The 21831-nt window shown below is 32.8% G+C and overlaps 1 protein-coding gene and 1 non-coding gene across 2 annotated transcripts in view; one reads left to right on the forward strand and one right to left on the reverse strand.

Moving 5' to 3' along the window:
• LRP1B (LDL receptor related protein 1B) overlaps positions 1–21831 on the reverse strand; it is a gene marked incomplete at its 5' end in the record, with an annotated part of 1521642 nt that overhangs the window by 1095673 nt on the left and 404138 nt on the right. The gene's annotated exons all lie outside the window — the stretch shown is intronic.
• TRNAV-CAC (transfer RNA valine (anticodon CAC)) lies at positions 19331–19403 on the forward strand. The gene has a single exon. It is a non-coding gene; the product is annotated as a tRNA-Val (tRNA).

Raw genomic sequence — 21831 nt, forward strand, 5'->3', positions numbered from 1 at the left:
AATTTACAAAACACATACAGTCTATAATATTCTAAAAGAAAATGAGAGCCCCACTGTCAACACCTCTAAGTGGTAGAAAATTCATGTAACAGACATGGACTGTGATTGTTAAAAATGTATGGTGTAGGTGAAGAAGCTCAAGTCTATAGATTAAATACTAGTAAAACAAATTTTTTCAAGAACTCTATAAAAACAGAAGTTCTAATATTTTCTTTCCACAATCAACAGTTTGATTAGTACACTTCCTGTTTTTTTTTTTTTTTAAACACTCCAATCTGGATATCAGTCTAGGCAATATTTTTACATCTTACTAATAAAAATATCACATAACAGATAATCAAATTTTAGTAGAATATAAGGTTAAAAAATGGAAGAAAAGTAAATATAAAGTGGAAGTTTTGGATTATATCTGATCAGTATCCATTCTTCCTTCTGATTACTGTCTCATAGTTTTCCTTTGGAGAATGACCTCTCTTCCACTTTTAGTCCATTCGGTATAAGTGAAGCTAACAAATCACCATACCTGGACAATCAAACTCCCTATTTCCCTGCATGGTTCAAGCTGACCTGAAGTGACATTGGATGGAGCTCTTGAGAAAGTGAAATATATGTTATGAGATACTCTAATGAGAAGTACCTACTTTAGAATATTACTGACAGAGGAGAGAGAGCATCCTGAACATCTATATCTAGCTATGCCTCAAATCTATGCTTAATTTTTCAGTTATATAAGTCAACACATTCTCTTTATTTCTTAAGCCAGTTAAGTTTCTTATCTCCAACGGAAAATATGCTGAATAACAAAGAGTATGCTTTATTAGATATATTAACACCAGAGAGAAAAAATAGCCAAAAACTTCCCAAATTTGATAAAAATCTACACATTCAAGAAGCTCAACAAACTCAAAAAGAAAATATACAAAGAGTTCCACAACTAGATATACTAGAATCAAATTGTGGAGATCTGAGGACAAACAGAGAATCTTGAAAACAGCAAGACAGAAGCCATTCATAACCTATGAGGGATTAATACGATTAACAGCAGATTCTTCATCAGAAACCATGGAGACCAAAAGGGAGTGGGATGCTAAAACTTAAAAAACAAAAACAAAAAAATCCTGTCAGCCAAGAATTCAGTATCTGCCAAAACTATGCTACACAAATGAGGGAGAAATTAAGACATTCCTAGACAAACAAAAGCTGAAAATATTCACTAATAGTAGACCTGCTCTAGAAGAAATATTAAATTTCTTCTAATATTAAAGGGAATCCTTTAACTGAAATGTAAGGACATTAGAGAGTAAAATAAAGCCATATGAAGAAAAATAACTCTAGTAAAGGTAACTATATAGCTAAATCTAAAATCCACTATTATCATATTCTTAGTTTATAACTCGCCTTTTTATTTCCTATATGAGAAACAAATAGATAAAAAATTAAAATCTAAGTTAATAGCTAAATAATACATAAAAATGTTATTTTTGACAACAATAACACAAGGAGGGCAGAGTTTTATAGGAACAGAATTTCTATATGTTACTAAAGCTAGGTTGGGATTGATTCAAATTAGATTGCTATGAATTCAAGATTTTAATTGTAATCTCCATGGTGATCACTAATAAAATATCTAAAAAATATACACAAAAGAGAAAAGAAATTTTTTAAAGTACACTATAAAAATAATTAAACCACAAAGAAAGGCAGTAATAGAAGAAAAGAGGAATTAAAAATGTATAAGACATACAGAAAATAAATTATAAAATGGCAGGAGCCCTTCTTTATTGGTAATTATGTTAAATGCAAATGGATTAAACTCTCCAATCAAAACACAGATAGAGTTTAGCAAAACTGATTTTAAAAAGTCATGATCCAGCTATATGTTGTCTATGAGAGATTCAGACACAAATCAGTTTAAAGTAAAAGAATGAAATATATATTCATACAAATAGTAACCAAAAAAAGAGCTGGTGGTAGCTATATTAATATCACACAAAACAGACTTGAAGGCAAAAACTGTTACAGAGGCAAAGAAAGATACACTATATTGATAAAAGTATCAGTCATCAAGAATATATAACAATTATAAATATATATGTACTAAACAACAGAACTCTAAGACATATGAAGCTAACATTGACAGAATTGAAGGGGGAAATAGATGCTTCTACAATAATAGTTGGAGACCTTAGTACACTACTTTAATAATGGATAGTACATCTAGACAGGAGATCAATAAGGGAATAAAGGACTTGAACAACACTATATACCCACTACACCTAATACATATGTAAAACGTCTCCACCACCAACAACACAATACACATTCTTTACAAGTACACATGGAACATTCTCCAAGATGACAATATATTAGGCTAAAAAACCAAATGGAAATAAATTTTAAAAGATGGCTATCATGCAAACTATCTTCTCCAACCACAATGAAATAAAGCTAGAAATCAATAACAGAGAAACTAGAAAATTCACAGTTTTGTGGAGATTAAAGAACATACTCTTGAACAACCAGTAAGTCAAAGTAGAAATCACAAGGGAAATTAGAATATACTTAGAGACAAAAGAAAATAAAACACAACATACCAAAATTATGAGATGTAGCCAAAGCAGTTTTAATAGGGAAAATTAAATTAGTAAACACATACATTTTTTAAAAACCCTCAAATCAATACCCAATATTGACACCTTAAGGAACTATGAAAAAAAGAGGAAACTAAAATATAGTTAGTGGAAGAAAGGGTAGACTAAAGATTAGAACAAAGATAAATGACATAGAAAATAGAAAAGTACAGAGAATCAAAAACAAGACTTGGTTTGTTAAAAAGATTAAAAAAAAATTAACAACCTTTGAGCTAGACTGACAAATATATTTAAAAAACAAAGAAGATATGAATAATTAAACTCAGAAATGAACATGTGGACATTGCTTCCAGCATTATAGAAATAAAAGGATCATAAGAGAATACTATGAACAATTTTACATCAACAAATTAGATAACCTAGATAAATGGATAAATTTCTACAAACACACAAATTACCAAAAGTAACTCAAGAGGGTATAAAAATCTCAGCAGACATATAGAGAGATTTAATCAATAATTTAAAAACCTTCTAACAAAGAAAATTGGTGAATTCTACTAAATGTTTAAAGAATTAACACCACTACTTCTCAGACTCTTCTGAAAAAAATGGAGGAAGAAGAAACAATATTTAACTTGTTCAATGAGGCCAGTATTTTCCTGATACCAAATTCAAAGAAAACTACAGAACAATATCCATTATAAATATAGACACAAAAGTCATCAACAAAATACTAGCCAAGGGGAAAAAAAAAAAATCTAACAGCATATTTTAAAAGCCTATAGACTATGGTCACATGGGACTTATCCTAGGAATGCAAGTTTTGTTCAATGTAAAGCAATCAATCAATAAAATACACTTTGTTAACATGTATTATTAGTAGTATATATTATAACGTGAAGAGAAAAACACAAAAATATCACATCAATTGACAGAGAAAAAGCATTTGACAAAATCCAGGACTGTTTTATGATAAAACCACTCAGAAAACTAGGAATAGAAGGGAAGTACCTCAGTATGATAAAGGAAACTTACCCCAAAAAATCCACAGCTAACAAAACACTCAATGCTGAAAGAATGAAACCTTTCACCTTAAGATCAGAAACAAGACAAGTATGCCCACTTTCACCAATCTTATTCTACTGGACTAGAAGTTCTAGTCAGAGCAATTAGGCAAAAGAACAAATAAAAGTCCTCCAAATTGGAGAGGAAGAAGTAAAATTATTTCTATTAGCAGATGACATGATCCAATATAAAGAAAATTCCAATAATCCACAAAAAATACTGTTATAAAAAAATTTAACAAATATGCAGTATACATACATACAAATAGTGATTGGATTTTATATACAAGCACTGAACAAAAGAAAACTGAGAAAATAACTAGGAATAAATTTAACTGAGATGAAAGACTTGTATACTGAAAATTACAAAACATTGCTGAAAGAAATTAAAGAAAACTTACGTAAATGGAAAGTCGCCTGTGTTCATGAGTTGGAAGACTTAATATTGTTAAGATGGCCATATTACCCAAAGAGATCGATAGATGTAATGCAATCCCTAATCAAAATTCCAACACCTTTTTTTTTTTCAATAATGGAAAAGCTGATCCTCAAATTCATATGGAATTAAAAATAGTTCCAAGTAGCCAAAACAATCTTGAAAAAGAAGAACAAAGTTGGAGGGCTCACACTTCCTGATTTCAATACTAACTACAAAGCTACAAAAAACAAAACAGAGTGGTACTGGTAGAGGACAGATATATAAACCAATGAAATAAAATTGAGAGGCTGTCTATTTTTTATTGAAATATAGTTGATTTATAATATTATATTGGTTTCAGGTATAGCATAGTTATTCAGTATTTTTACAGATTATAGTCCATTAAAAGTTATTATAAGATACTGGCTATGATTCCCTGTGCTATACAATATATATCCTTGTTGCTTATCTATTTTATACATAGTAGTTTTTGTCTCTTAATCCCATACCCCTTACGCACCACTCCCTCTCCCCTCTCTGGTAACCACCAGTTTGTTTTCTATATCAGTGAGTCTGTTTCTATTTTGCTATATACATTTGTTTTATTTTTTAGATTCCCACATATAAGTGATATCATACAGTGTTTGTCTTTCTTTGCCTGATTTATTTCACTAAGCAAAATATTCTCTAGGTTCATCCACATTGCTGCAAATGGCAGAATTTCACTCTTTTTTTATTGCCAAGTAATATTCCATTATTTTGATATATGTATATATACATACACACCACATCTTCTTTATCCACTAATCTGTTGACAGACACTACAATTGCTTTCATATCTTGGTTATTGTAAATAGTGCTGCTATGAACATGAGGATGCATGTATCTTTTTTGAATTAGTGTTTTTTACTTTTCTGGATATATACCCAGGAGTTGAAATGCTGGATCATACGGTAGTTCTATATTTAGTTTTTTGAGGAACCTCCATACCATTTCCCATTGTGGCCACACCAATTTCCATTCCCACCAACAGTGTTCAAGGGTTCCCTTTTCTCCACACTCTCCCCAACATGTGTTATTTGAAGACTTTTTGATGATAGCCATTCTGGTAAGGTGATATCTCGTTGCTTAGAGGCTAGGGAAAAAACTATACATACATGAATCTTTGGAGAGTTTTTAACAAAAGACGCTGAGACCATTCAGTGGGGGAAAGAATAGTCTCTTCTATGGTGCTAAGACAAATGGATATCCTCATGCAAAAGAATAAAGTTGCACTCCTACCTCATACCATAAATGAAAGTTAACTCAAAATAGACCAAAGACCTAAATATAAGCCCTAAAGCCATAAAACTCTTAGAAGAAATCACTGGGGTGTACAAAAAGACATTGCTGAGAAAGTGAAAACATAACTTATAGAATGGGAGAAATATTTGTAAATCATGTATCTGATAGGGTATCCTGAAGATATAAATAACTCTTACAACTCAATGACAAAAAGACAAATATCCCAACTAAAAAAATGGGGAAAGGACTTTAATAGGCATTTCTCCAAAGTAAATATACAAATTCTTGGCAAGCACAGGAAAAGATGTTCAGCATCATCAGTCATTAGGAAAATGCAAATCAAAACCACAATAAGGCTCCATTTCACATCCCCTACAGTGGATATAATAATGAAAGAAATTAAAGAAATAAATAAAGAAAAAAAGTGTTGTTGAGGATGTGAAGCAACTGGAAACCTCATACGCTGCTGGATGGAATATAAAATGTTTCATCTGCCATGGAAAATAGTTTGGCAGTTCCTCAAAAAGTTAAGCATAGAATTATCATATGTGGTCAACATCTTTAATCATCAAGGAAATGCAAATCAAAATCACAATGAGATATCATCTCACACCTTTTAGGAAGGTTATTATCAAACAGACAAGAGATAAAAAATGCTGGCAAGGATGTGGTGGTGGGAGTATAAACTGGTACAGCCACTATGGAAAAGAGTATGGAGGTTCCTCAAGAAATTAAAAGTAGAACTACCATATGATCCAGCAATCCCACTTCTGGGTACATATCCAAAGGAAACAAAACTATTATCTCAAAGATATATCTATACTCCCATGTTCACGGCAGCATTATTCACAACAGCCAAGGTATGGAAGCAACCCAAGAGTTCATCAACAGATGCATGGATCAAGAAACACACACACACACACACACACACACACACATTATTCAGCCTTTGAAAAAAAATCCTGTCATTTCCAGCAATATAGATGATTATGGAGGACATGAAGTGAAATAAGCCAGAGAAAGGAAATACTGCATGGCATCGTTTACATGTGGAATTTAAAAAAAGAAATCACCTTATAGCAGCAGAGAGTAGAAAAGTGGTTACCAGGGGCTGGGGAAAATAAGGAGAGGTTGATAAAAGCATACAAACGTTCGGCTATAAGATGAATAAGGTCTGAGGACCTATTGTAAAATATGATGACTGTGGTTGACAACACTTTATTATATAATTGAAATTTGCTAAGAGAGTAGAACTTAAAGGTTCTCACCAAATTAAAAACAAAAAGAAATATGTAAGGTGATGGATGTGGTAATTAACCAGATGGTGGGAATCTTTTCACAAATATGTATATCAAATCACCTCAATGTACATTTTAAATATCTTGCAATTTTATTTGTCAGTTATACCTCAATAAAGCTGGAAAAAAAGAAAGCCAACATAAAAAACAAGATTGAAAGAAAGAAAAACTAGATACAAGGAGAAATGTTGAGGGGATGTTGCTCTCATCCAAGAAGGAGATAAAGGTAGCCTAGGCTGAAACAAGGCAATGGAGGTAATAAAACCAGATGACTTAGATTTCAGAACACAGAATTGACAGGATCAAGTTCCAGAACAAAAAAGTCTTTATGAATTCTCTATTCTAGAGGTTGCGTACTTCTGATAGTCCCTTAGGTCTCTCTGGGTTTTACTTCTACTATGTACCCTATTGTGTTTACATATAATTAAATTAAAAAATATACTCCCAGGTTTATGCCTGAGATAAAATGCATCTTAATCCAAAATATCAGGAAGGGACTGACCCTGCAGTTAGTTCCTCAGTTGACCATGGTGTATGGATACCTAAAAGCCAATTGAAAGTTATTATGACCTCTGAATGACAGGTTAAGCTGTGTCTCAGGGAAACTCTGAAGAATGGGTTACTAATGACAGTCCAGTTTGTTAAATATGTTTTATTATTTTTAAAAATTTATTTTATTGAAGTATACTTGTTTTACAATGTTGTGTTAAATATGTTTTAAACAGTCTCTATTACTCAGGTTATTACACAAAGTTTTCACTATTATTTTACAGACCATTTACCATAGGTATTTCACATGTAATTTTAGATGAAGAAATTATGTGTACCTTAAAGAGTAGAGCTGCTTTCCAATAAGGAGGAATCATGAAGGGCAAACTATTATTTTAATAGGCTGTTGGAACCCAGGTGATGAGTGAGCAAATGCAGGTGGTATAACACAAGTCATCTTGCTTAACTTGCAAATCCTGCCGGTCTGTTCCCATTGTCAGCACTGTGCTCTCTTATAATGAAGAACATCACTCATGAAAACAATGTGTCAAGGGTGGGGAGGGGGAAGAGCAGATGACTCAATAAGTCTGGCCACGTGTAACTTCTGTGACTCTAAGTAACAGTACAAAGAAAATAGGATCTACTGGAAGCCACGTAAAGCAGGACACAGACATAAGAAGGCCCAAAATAGGGATTTCTTTTGAGACTCTTTAATCTCAGCAGTGTTTTTTGAGTCATGGTGTCAACATGAAAAGGCTGATAACAAATTCTGCCTCTTATAAGGACTTAGATCAGTCTATACTTCTAGGAAGATGAGGACCTTCCAACCTGTCATGTCATTTAAGTGAACAGGCAGCACATAGAAATTGGGCTGTGGAATACAGTGCCAGCTCCGGAGAGACTCCAAAAATTCTCCACAGACAAATGAGCATCAAGCAATTTCTCAGTTTCACACGATTCTATCTGCAGTCCCTCTGAATAGATCTAGGTTACAGTCTTTTGGAGCACCATGAGCCTGGGCTTTCTAGAATAGAAAATCTGCCCATCTGGTTATGACTCAAAAGCTCCTAGTCTAGTACTTAACAAGGATTCTGTACAGCACCCAGTTTGAAAGAAAGGTCCATACTATGCAAGATTATATTGGGCAAAAGCTGTGAGGTCAGTAAGAAACTTAAATGTACAGACCAAGTTTCCATATGAAATTCCAAAACCAAAATGCCCTCCCGTCAAAATACACACACACACACACACACGCACGCACGCACGCACGCATACACAGGCTTATCTTTGGAAGGAGATGATTAGAAACAGGGTTAAAGAAGAGTCTATAAAACTCTAACAACACTGAAATGTGAATTGATTATACCGCCACAAGGGAGTATGTCAGCCCTACCTTGTTCACCATTATCAGATAAATATAGCACTTTCTTTGAGCTCATCCTGCCTAAGCTTATTTCCTCTAAACCAATTCCCAGACCCAATTAGCGTTTTTACCCAGTGAAATCTTCCCATACAAAACAATTCCTGACTGTGAATTACTACATGAAATAAACATTCATTCCTTGTTCTCATCTTTTTTAAAACATTCCCTCATAAGGCACTCAACTTCATGGCTTTCCTGATGTGAGTATACTTATTCACTCAATCAAAAGAAATTGACAACTGTAACGAAAATACACTGAGCTCAGCTTAGGCTTGGGTGGACTGAGAATTGAAAACAAATTTAACTGTATAATCCATATTCTAGTTTGGAAAACAACATGTGCAGAAAAATGCTACAGAAGAATAAAGGTTATGTGATAGCAATTAAAATGCCCACTAAATACAGAGTTAAAACAAAGTAAAAATAACAAGTTTCTCATATACATACACATATTTTTTTTGACAAATATTCCAGTCTTGTTTTCTCAAAAATACAGAATTATTGTATTGTGTTCATTTTGTATATATATGCAATAGTAGTTTTACCTCATTTAATGTACCTAATCTATATCTGTGATACCTTTTATATTACTATTAGTTTTTTAAAAAAATTTAATATGCATTAGTATGGGTATACTATGATTTCTAAGTTAGAATCACCAACTTTAAATATTGAACAGTTATTAAAATATAAATCTCAACTATCAGTGTTCTTTACTTTTAATTGCATAATGACAAGAAACCACCTCATGTAGAATTTAAATTTTACTTTAAAACTGCATCCATGGACTCTTTTTTATTGTTTAAATAATTGTGTTTTCAGGACTTTTCAAGTAAAATAAAACACTTTTCATCTTAAGAGATCATGAAAATGGCTTAACCTTTCTTTTGAATGAATTTTCTTTGCCACTGCCAAGCAGCTGTAATTGAAAACTGCTTTCATAATAAACCCTACAAATTAGGTTCAAGATAGAAATTCTGACAGTCTGTTTACCATAGCAATTGGTAAATATGTTTAAAAAACCAGCCTTTGATATCTTGAAATTTCTCCTGCTTATACATCTACCAGGGCATCTGTTTCCCTTCGCAAGCCATGCGGGGTGGAATCCCCTCAGGCTCCAGGGTGTCTAAACTGTAAGAGTTATGGTCACTACATTGCCTCTGATTTGAATACTAAATGATGCATCCATGTCAGCACATGTTAAAGGGAGTCTGGGACCTGGATAATTGGTCCTAAAGGTACAAATATACCTTCTTTTCCAGTTGTCTTAAGTTTTAAAGTTTGAGCTTTAAATCTCAGAAAACTGAAAAATAACATAAATTGTTCCTGGTATTTGAGGATAACAGTGTTTATATGCTAGATGTCCATCTTTACTACTTGTCACCTGACTCCAAGACTCTCTATGAGAAAGTGAATTAATTCAAGACAAGACATGATCTCTGCAGTTAAGGAACTTGCAGGCTTCCTAGAGACATGGACATATAAACTATTAGTTGCAAGGCATTTAAATAAGTACTCATAAAAATTTCTAAAATACTATGAGTACTCCAAAAAGAAAGTCATTAATTGTATAGTCTGGGTTGAGGACAAATGCCTCCATGGAGGAAAAGATTTTGAGTAGATTCTTGAAAGACAACTACAAAATTTCTAGGCAGATAAGAGGAAGAAAGGAAACCTAGAATTTTAAGACAGCATGAGAAACAAAAGCAGAGAGACAAGAATAACAGATATTGCACTAAAGGACAAGTATTTCAGAACACTGATGCCTAAGCTTGAAGGGAGGGTGGCGGGTAAGAGACATAAACCAGATCATTTCTGAAGCGTTTTTAAAATTTTAAACATTTCTTTGTACTGATAAAATATTTTCATTTACTTGTTAGATATTGTTTGATATTCTTTCATCATTCCCATAGTGACAGTATACATTGGAGAGGAAAGAATCCCAGGTTGCAATTGCTCGGTAAAAGTATATCCTTGGGCAAGTCATCTACAGTTGTGTACCTCAGTTTCCTCATCTTTTAATTAGGGAGAATAATCCAGACAACCCCTGTGGTACTCATTAGTGATACAATTGTTCTGGAGGCTGGAAAGCATAAGACAATTATTTTTTATCATTATTTTCATTAAATGTATAGATTCACAAATGATTCTCTGCACCTGCATGCATTTTTATATTCCTCTATAGAGAAATCATACGAAAATATAATTCAGTATATAGAGTCAATGAAGAACAGAACAAATACTGGAGGCCTCATCTAATTTCTACATTTGATTCTCAAGCTTTGTGTAGATCTTCCTTTTAGCCATGTGAAAAAAGATGCCTTGTCAATTATTTTGTTCTCATTATTAAAAAATACAAAAAGCACCAGGGCCTAAGCAAAACTTTCTTTAGAACTGAATCTTAAAATTAAATTTCTCATTGTTAATGGGATTACCAAGTGATGAAGTGGGCAATATTTTGAAGTAATTGTTGTGATTAATGAAACAGTACTTTTAGTGACTATAGACTAAATCAATTATAAAACTTTTAATCATAATAATATAATGGCATTTCACTGAAGTACTAAACTAAAATGGATTACCATTATTCAAAACAAAGTTTGGAGATCCTGATAGATGTATCTTTGCTCTTTTATAAATACTCTTTGCTCAGCTGGCATTTTGATAAATGCTGGATAGAAAAAAAACTAAGTATATGATATTCGTATACAACTAGCACAAATATTATCTTAGTGGGCATATTTATAGTAGAAAATATCCCTAGAAAAAAATGCAGATATGCAGACCAGACATAGAAATAAAAGAAGATGTGAGTTCTACTCTCTAGAAACTAACTTGTGTAGAAGAAGAGAATTTGGAGATGGAACTTTGTATTTCTTAGTAATGTCACATAGATATGACTTAAATAAATTTCCAGAGTAGGTATAATAAAGAGAAAAATCCAATTAAGTTGAATTTTTCTTCCTTCTTCTTTAGGTATTTCCTCAGTTAAAATTAGTGTCAATATATTACTGTGCATAGCATATAGTTACCTATGTGCATAGAATATAGTTACCTATGTATGCATTTCTCCCCTGATACCACAAATTATAAAATATAAATTATAAAATATAACTGTTTCCAGTAGAATATGAATCCAAATTAGAAATTTGGGGGAAAAATTAATTTAATTTTGGAGTACTGCATTGAAAGAAACTAACTTAATGGGAAAAATAGGAATAAAAGGCAACTGTTGTACTAGGTCAAATGACATTTTGCATGTATTACTATATTTTAAAATGACCCTAATAATTGAATTTCCATGTGTAAGCTTTCTGAAATAACATGGTTTATTCTCACATGATACTAATAAAAGAACAGTTCAAACATTTATGTCTACAAAGTCCCACACATTGTGCTGCAGACTGGTGGTAAAAATAAATATGTATTTTAAATGCCATAGGGCTTAAAGTCTATTAGAGAAAGAATACACAAAGACCAGTATTTTTACTTCAAATAAAAACTGTATACTCATTGAAAAATGGGAACATCTATAATTTGCTCTGCATTGTATCTCCTTTTCTTATGTGGAAAACTTAGTGATAGATAACTACTTAATAAATATATCTTAAATAAATAAACAAACGAAGATATGGATACAGAGAGAGCACACCGAGAATAAGCACTGAATTAAAAGTAGAGGTTCGAGAATGGCTTTCTTATATGGATAAAGAGAACACAAGTAAATCCAGTGAATCATATTCATTCATTCATTCAAAAGTTAAAACATCCTACCATCAACTGTAATAGAATAGTCAAGTGTTTGTAAAAACTGTCTCACAGTGCAGATCACCATGAATACTGCAAAAGAAAATTCAAAGTATGGCCAAAAGAACTAAGCAACTATAACCCCAAAACTTATAGAAACACTTACCTATTGTAAGCAAGTAAGCAGTTGTACCAGAAAGAACTGTCTAAAACAATGTTAGTAATAGCCGTACAAAGTGTTTTAAAGACATTTTCTCATTTAATCCTCAGATAAATTCTGTGAAATTGACTTTATTATTGTCCTCATTTCACAGATAAAGAAATGGATGCTTAGAGCAGTTAAGTGGCTTATTTAAAATCATACCACTAGTAGGCTTCAGAGCTAGGAATATAACCCAGGTCTGTCTCACTTCGGAACACACAATGTGCTAGTGCCTACAGATGGTATACCAAGAACAAGAATAACTGCTACACAGTTGTAGTAATAATACAGTAATAAGAAAGCTACCATTTACTGAGTATTGGCTATGTGTGAGAGACCGCTAGGCATTTTATCTACATTATTATTTTAATCTTTACATCAAGTTATGGCTTAAGCATTATTTTCATGAATTAAACGGCAAGAAAACTGAGCCCTAGAGTCAAGATGTGTAACTTGCTTAAGATTATAAAGTTAGTAAATGACAGAGCTTAGATTCAAGTTCAGACATTTTGAAACCCAAATTCTGTTCTGCTGATCTGCCAAAGGAATTAAAGTAATGACTACTGAAATTGGGAGAAATCTGTCCATAATCAGTGGTTTCTGACATTACCCTAGATACACATAACACCTGAGCCAAACGTTGGCTCTAAATACTGTAGTGGATCATTACAGCATTACCATAGAGCCCCAGACACTTTGCTTTCTCTAGAAAAAGCTAAATTCTTTAAAATGGTCCCTTTATTTAAAAAAAAAATCAGTACAATTTTTTGTTTGGATATAATAGTTTTAATATCTCCATTATTTAAATGAAACTTCTCACTAGGCATATCAAAATATTTAATTGAATCTTTTCTTTGCATATAAATATTGCAATGGCCCCCTTGCAAGGCCAAATTCCTATAGCCTAGCATCTATGCCTTCCATAATATGGTCCATGTTTAATTATCAATCAAGCCTTCCATGTCACTATTCCAACATAAATGCTTCATTGCAGTCAGACCTGCATCATTTTTCAACACTCTGTTTCCTTTTCTCTCTGTACTTTTGCTCATCCTATTTCATTTTTGAGAAAATGCTTCACTAGAATCACCTTCTTTTAAAAAAAATTAGCAATTAGATTTACAAACGCATAGTGTTTTTCAGCATCTTGTGACCTATCTGGCAAGCCCATAAAAGGTGACAGAACATCCTTTTGTTAACATTAAAGCACCAATTTATAATCACCAATTTCTACTGAGATGCTTTTATTTTTTTTTGAAATTTTGAATTTTATTTATTTTTTATACAGCAGGTTCTTATTAGTTATCCATTTTATACATATTAGTGTCTATATGTCAATCCCAATCTCCCAATTCATCCCACCACCATCCCACCCCGCCACTTTCCCGCCTTGGTGTCCATACGTTTGTTCTCTACATCTGTGTCTCTATTTCTGCCCTGCAAACCGGTTCATCTGTACCATTTTTCTAGGTTCCACATACATGCGTTAATATACGATATTTGTTTTTCTCTTTCTGACTTACTTCACTCTGAGATGCTTTTAGATAATACTTCTGAGAGTAGTTTCAATTATCTGCTTACAATTATTATATAAATAGCTATTGTGTAACACACTTGGAAGACAAAACTATCTCAAATCTTGATATCACTATCAAGAAAGCTGGTCACTGATAGTATTATTAGTCTCATACAAACGTATAGAACAAATCTTCTATACAGAATATTAGGGTAGGTAGTACTAAAACATCCACACTTTATATTGTTATATTTTTTGTTGATCATTAACTGCCTTGCTTTACAGTGCTTGTCAGGATCCTGAAAGCATCATGTCTACCCATCACAAGACACGATGATATTTTGGAGGTCTGTGTTGGGCAGACGGTCAATGTCTGTAGCCAGCATGCCTGCCAGTGTTACACTGCATTTGCTTCTGCTAGCAATGCATGCATCATCAGCTCATACTCCACATTTCAGAGAGACTGGGAATCGTTCTCACATTGTCATCATTATTTTCTTCTATTTTCTGACAAGAAAGACAACCATGGATTTCTAAAATACGTATTTGTTCAGTTAAGTATCAACTTGGCAACACCCTTGGCTTTGGATATATATTTTTTATAACTCATAATGCATTTCTTTGTCATATTTTCAGACAGTGGGGGAAAATTTCCTGGTACTATCATATAAGAACCGTAGACTTATTTTTTTCAAGTTCTTTCTGCTTTCCTGGAGGATTTCCAGTTATATTTTTGTCCAGTTGACCACTCTCTGCTACTCTAGACCCTATAGTGAGCTATCAACCTTTAATAGGTTTTTCTGGCCTGAGCAATCTTTCAAATTTTTAAACATGTAAACTATATCACTATATATATATACACACACACACACACACCTATATACGTACATACAGGTATATATATAGGTGTGCATGTATATATATATATATATATATATATATACACACACACACACACACACATATGTATGTATGTATTATGTATTTGGATGCACGATGCACCCTTCCTTTTGTACTTTAACTTTTAAATATGCCATAGGAAATCAATTGTCTTGCCACTAAATGATGAGCAGCTGTGGAAAATAAATGATCAATATGGAATATTTCACCCTTCTGTTACATTGTTCTTTGAACCTGAGCCTAGCTCTATGTCAGATTGAATCAGAGTATAATTTTTTTTCTCACTTTCAACCAGGTAAGTTTGCACCCATATATTTTAGCATAGACTGTAACATTTTGGTTCTGTTTTGAACCAGGAGCTGTTTTTCCCTCTAATTTTCAGACTAGTCAAAGTTTTTATTAATATTAGAATGGTCCTTCATGCCTGTGTTAGGATAACCAAATCAAATCTATATAGTGAATGTGAACTTTATATACAGCGATGTTCCTTGGCCCAGAATGTTTCTCAGAGTGCAGAGAATTAAATATAATACAGAGTAGATCAGTCAACCAAGAAGTATTAGTGTCCAAGGCTTCCAAATAGACATCCAATGGATTATTTTAATAGTACTTTATGTAAATAATTAACTGTTTGATGTAAATATTCCAAGGCAACCCTATAGAAACATTTTACAATGAAACTGAAAACTAAGGGTGAACTAAAGGTGTATCTATCTGTATATTTTAGTATTTCCTGAAATATAGTGTGTTTATATTATTATACATACAATCAAAACATCTGCAAGTTCCAAAGCACTGTAAAGGTGTTAATGTCATCATGATTAAGAAACACTGTTCAGACCTTTCTAAATGGATCATTAGCTTAAATTTGGAGGATCTACTGAGACATTTCAAAATAATCTATTCCACTACAGAAAATCTAAATCTTTAGAATGATACCTTCATTCATATCAAGATACTGAAAATATTGACTTATTATTAGATTGGAATGAGAACTCCTTTCTATTTCACTTATATCCAAGCATTTCTTTCCCACTTAATTTCCCACTAGTCATCTAACTTCTGGCTATGAGGTGAGGAGGACGGGGGCAAATCACTATTTGCCTCCCGGAATGAAGACACTGAGAAAAAGATAAGTGCCTCCGTTTCCTGAGATTTTGGACTACAATGGTATGAACTAATTCATTTCGGGCCTTATAGAATTGAGTGCAAAGTAAAGTGTATTGAGGCCGACAATCAAGACCCTGTCTTAAAACCTAAAAAAAATAAGCTTCTGTCTAGTTCAGTAACAGATTTATCCATGAAGTTAAGGTGATGTTGACAAAGTTTATTTCTTATATGTTTTAGAAGATTTAGTTGCTTAAAATATGTTAGAATAAATTAACAGTCACTATTTTGCATTTCTTTAAAAGGGACATCTAAAAATTGCAAAACTAAATATAAACACTGCAATTCATTCCCTCCCTGTTTAATTCAACCCTTTGCATTTTATGAAAGACCCTCTTAAGTAAGGGCATGTGATCTTAATTATTTTAGGAATGTGAAAATCTGGTCATTTCATCTATGTGTGGCTGAATTTTACATGAGGTCTAAAATAAGCTTCTACCGTTCTCAGATATTTTATTAACATACAAATGGAGTTTGGGGTTTTAGCTAGGGTTTAAAACAATTGTTCAGCGCGTGATTAATGAAACGCTGGGATTAACTGATATGTACTTCAATGAGATAGTGGCTTAGTTATATTTGACCTTAAAACTTTTCAGGAGCTGCTAATCTATTACTGATACTGATTTCAGATTCTTTTAAAACCCCTTATTCCACTATATGCCATAACAATCTATTTTAAATTTGGAGCGCTCAAGTAAAGAGCTTTTATGGCTAATTCAATTCTCAAAGATTATTTTTGAGTGTGGCTTTGTTTCATCCCACATTTCTGTATACATAGACTCCCCTAGGCTAATGCTGCCCTACTTCTGATTCCATTCTAAAGATCACTCCCATCATCTGGGAATATAGTCTGTTTCATAATCCTTCTGTGGAATGAGAAGACATTCCTGCTTTTTTGCATCCTTCTTCCTGGGTCTCCAAATCCTTCAGGTAACCTATACAGTGTGGATATTGTTGTACAGAAAGAAATTTAGAAAGGTTCCAGATGTGTCTAAATCATTGTCATAAAAAATTAAGATAAAAGTATTGTAAATTACTTGTCAATACAATTACCCAATCTCATTTCATCTCAAACAAACAGGTGATTAATTGTTCAAAGCCCCAATCAATAGCACACAACATTGTAGGCCTGATGCTAGTTTTCAGAATAAAGAATCTGCTTAGAAATTTCAACAATCATGTATATGTTTCACTGACGTGATGAGGAAGGTAGCAGTTACTTGAAGTGAACTCAGTTTCATTTTTCTTGCTTTTCAAGTGCCATGTTTACTTCAAGTTCTTTTACAAAAAGTACAGATAATTCTTAGAATAATAATCCTAAAAAGAAAGTAGACAGGAAGGAGAGCAGAACATGAAGGAGGAAAGAAAGTTTAATAACAAGTTCGAAGAATCTAATACATGCCTTTTAGCTTTGGAGTGATGTTTTGTGTTATAGAGCTGAATTTTATTTTTCTGAAAACACAGGTTTAGGAGTACAGGCGTAGTAAGTTAATACAGATATTTTAGTGAAAAAAATTCATAGAGTTGAATATATTCTAGGTTATCATCAAATTGAAATAGTGGGGAATGTATAAGAGCATAACTTGAAACAGAAATGAATAAATTATCAGTTCCTATGGTTTTATTAATACTGACCCAACAGGCTTATTAGGATGGGACTCATAGGAGTCTTATTTCAGGTCAGCATATTTGAGTGGTTCTAGGAAGAATGAAATGCAAGTGATTACAGTAACACAAAACCTGTGAAAAATGGAAACAATTATTTCTCATCTTTATTTTGGGCAGAACCTTGATGAAACGGAGATTTTTTTTGCCATAGGTGGTGTTGTTGACCATTAAAAATATCTGAAAAGTAGCAGTGAGTCAAGAAAGCTAGGTCCATATTCATTATCACAACTAGAGAATCTTCTATGAAACTGATCAATAAAGTAACAAAACGTGGTGCAAAGAAATCTATGTTTTTTTCACATATATCAGAAGTAAAGTTCTTATTAATAAATGAATGCTCAAAATAAATTTAATCATTCGATTCTATTCATTTCAAATAGTTTATTGAAAAATGGTTTATTCCATGTTAAATGTCATTTACTATATCATCATATCATCTGCTCCCTTTCTTTCTCTTTTACTTTGTCATTTTATATATAAATAATATATAAAAATATATTTATTCTTCCCCAGGGCCCTTACCGGTTAAATTCTATGTATTTCCATGAGATTTATGTTTGTATTAAACAAGGTATTTGATCAAAGATATTGACTTTCTCTTAAGTATATATAGCAAGATAGATAAGGCTAGATTGCAGCAAGCACTATTACAACAAATTTCTCTGCATGGGATACAGTACAATACAGTTTTAAGGTCAGACTGATCTAACTCAGACTTCCATTTACTAGCTTCCTGGTTTTGAATGAGTTACTAATCTCTCAAAGACTTAGTTTCCTCAATGCAAACATGCTATAGTAATACCTATCATTCAAGTGATTCAGAGTATTAAATTAAGTGGGAAAAATATGCACTAGCCCTGAAATATAATAAGTTATGTTAACCTATCTCCAACAAAATATGTTAACTAGTTAAGTAGGTGGCTGTGTGCACAGTGGAAAGAATACAGGCTTTTCATACAAGCATACTTGGGTTCGAATCTTGGCTCCGTTAGTTGTCAGAGTTGTGTTACCATGAATAATTTATGTAACATTTTTCAGTCATCCATTTGTTCATTAGAAAAATTGGGAAAATAAAATCATTATCAGAGGATTATTGTAAGATTTACATAAGACAACTTCTATAAAGCTATAGCACACAAAAAACGTTCAGTAAGTGTAAGGTTCCCTTCCCCTCTCCTTCTATAGAGTATAAACTCTGGCCCATAGCATACACCTGCAAATTATTCATTCATTTAAGAAATATTATAGCACATCTAGTATGTACAAGATACACAGATGTATATACAATATCTGTGGATACAGTAGTGCAAAAGAGAGACAATTTCTCTACTCTTATGAAACATTCTACAAGTCAATACAACCATGTCAACAAATAAATGAACAAAGTAATTCCAAACAGTAATAAAGGCCATAAAAAAATGAGGGTGATGTGATTAAAAAAAATAATTATATGAAAGGGAAATGCAATTACTAAATTGGATGGTCAGGAATGTGATGCATATGGTTTCATCCAGAAACCACTGGATGAAAGGATAAAATGAATTTAAAAGAATTTTAGGGACTTCCCCGGTGGTCCAGTGGGTAAGACTCCGTGCTCACAACGCATGGGGCCCGGGTTCGATCCCTGGTCGGGGAACTAGATCCCACATGCATTCCGCAACTAAGAGTCCGCGTGCCGCAACTAAAAGATCCTGCATGCTGCAGCTAAATATGCCTCAACTAAACATGCCGCAGCGAAGATCCCACGTGCCGCAACTAAGACCCGGTGCAGCCAAAATAAATAAATATTTTAAAAAACCCAAAAAACATAATCACTTATTTAAAAAAAACAAATAAAATAAAATAATTTTAATTGTGACAATTATATGAGGAAAAAAATAAAACAACCTAAATAATCAGCAGTAGAGAATACATTGAATAAACAATGATTATCTCATACAAAGGGATACAATATAGCTATTTGAAAAGATGATGCAGGTCTATATTAACATAAATTATCATTAATAAATTGAATAAAACATTAGGTTACATAACATATAGTTTAATGCAATTTATGTAAAAATATACTTTTCTTTATACACCACTGTGTGTGTGTGTGTGTGTGTGTGTGCATGCCCACATGCAAGCATGTATGTGTGTATGAAATCATAGCTATCTATTTCTACATCTGGAAGAATATTCAATAATACAACACATTCATCATGGGTATCTTCAGGCAATGGCATTTTTGATTGAATTTTTGTTTTAAAACTTATGTCTTATGATGTGATTTTGCTTATAATAAGATTATATGCAGCCAAAATGAAATATTGTCCCTGAATTTGAAAATAAATAAAAGACCCTAATAATAAGCATTTTGGCTTATTTCTCAAATTAAATCATGATTTTACAATATTTCACAGAATTACATCTCTTATGACAGCTATCCATTATTTTAAGGCATATTTCAGTGATAATGTATTTCAATTAGGATCTCGTTATACAAGCACAAAAAAATGTCCTTTCATTATACATTTTAAACCCTCTTAGCTATGCAGGTTTTCCCTCTTAAAGAATATTTAAGTATTAACAATTTGCTGAAATTTTTACTTGTTTTGAATTTTACAAATCTATAATTTCAGCTTCAATTTCTAAGAAGATAGGCTTATTTTAATGTTCTTATAAATCACTGAGTCTCAGATAAGGAAACAGAAGAAAAAATATACTACAGACACCAAGAGAATAATACTTAGTCCTCATAGTTCAAATTAGGCTTTGGCAATATGGACTAAGGGTATCCCTAGCCTACCATAAAATCAAGAAATAATGAAGTCACAGAAAACTTAAACTAAAAATTCAATGAAGTAAATGTAACATCTGTTTCAACTTTGGGAACAGATCAATGTCAGGTGTAAATATCTCCAATGTTTGTTCTTTATATTTCATATAAACTTGGGAAGGATGGGGTGACACCTCTTAAGGAGGAAACCAGAAAATTTCAAGGTTCTTAAAAGAAACTTAAAATAACTGCTTACCCATTTCACCCTCTTGAAACAGGTATGGAATTGAGTAATAATATATGAAAATTAGTGTGAAAACAGGATTTATGTTGATACATTTGCAGGTGTCAGACTTGCTTGAATAGATGCAATATGAAACGTCAGCTGCTTTTGAACATTTACAGCTGTTGCCTGTGCATGAGGATATATATGTGTGCACGTGTGTGTCTGTGTATTCTGCACTGCTAATGCAGTTGATCCAACAAATTCAGTTGGCTTTCATCTGACTTCCTCTGACTTCCAGTGTCAAAAATTGATTATTATCAGAGACAAGAAAAACAATGGCATATAAAGCATGGCTGATCAAAACATTACTCTAAATATGTCAAGAGAAAAAAATCTAAGCTGAGCAAAAGAGTGCTACAATGTACTGATTCGTTAAAAGCATAAACAAGACTGCTGTGATAAGAATTTTTTAATTTCTTTTTTCATGCAGAGAATTTGGTTTTGAACCAGAATATAAATAGAACAAGATCTTCACTGGGTTTTCTGAAAACTACTGCACCTCACACCAGGCTGTCTTGAAATATGAAAAGGACCATTACTGTATTTCAAAATTTCCTTTCTGTTGTGCAAAATTAACAGACCGCAATAACCTACTGCTAATCAGCAAACACCAGGCAACTTTACCACAACAGGCAACTATTTGGAAACTGTAAAACTATCAGCTTTGGCTAACGGAGTTAAATGCCTGCAGTTCTTATCCAGCCCCAGATTATGACTTTTAATTCCAGGGCAGACTGACCTCTTCAACTGAAAGAATTTTTATAGCTTAAAGCCCTGCTGATGTCATTTTTTTTAAATTAATCAGATTTCCACGCTCGGGTTCCACAGCAGGAAAGAGATTTCATACAAATCAGCTCTTTTCCCACCTGCAGTTTCTCTTTGGTTCCAAACAGTCTTATGCAATGATTTATTTTGCATAAAGGATTATTCCTGATAAATGCAAAGGTAACTTTCCAAAGCAAAAGCACATAGTCATGCTGGTCTTTAACTCCCATTAACCAATAGAGGGGAGTTGAGTAC

This window comes from Eubalaena glacialis, chromosome 1, assembly GCF_028564815.1.
Source record: "Eubalaena glacialis isolate mEubGla1 chromosome 1, mEubGla1.1.hap2.+ XY, whole genome shotgun sequence".
In the NCBI taxonomy this organism is placed as follows: domain Eukaryota; kingdom Metazoa; phylum Chordata; class Mammalia; order Artiodactyla; family Balaenidae; genus Eubalaena; species Eubalaena glacialis.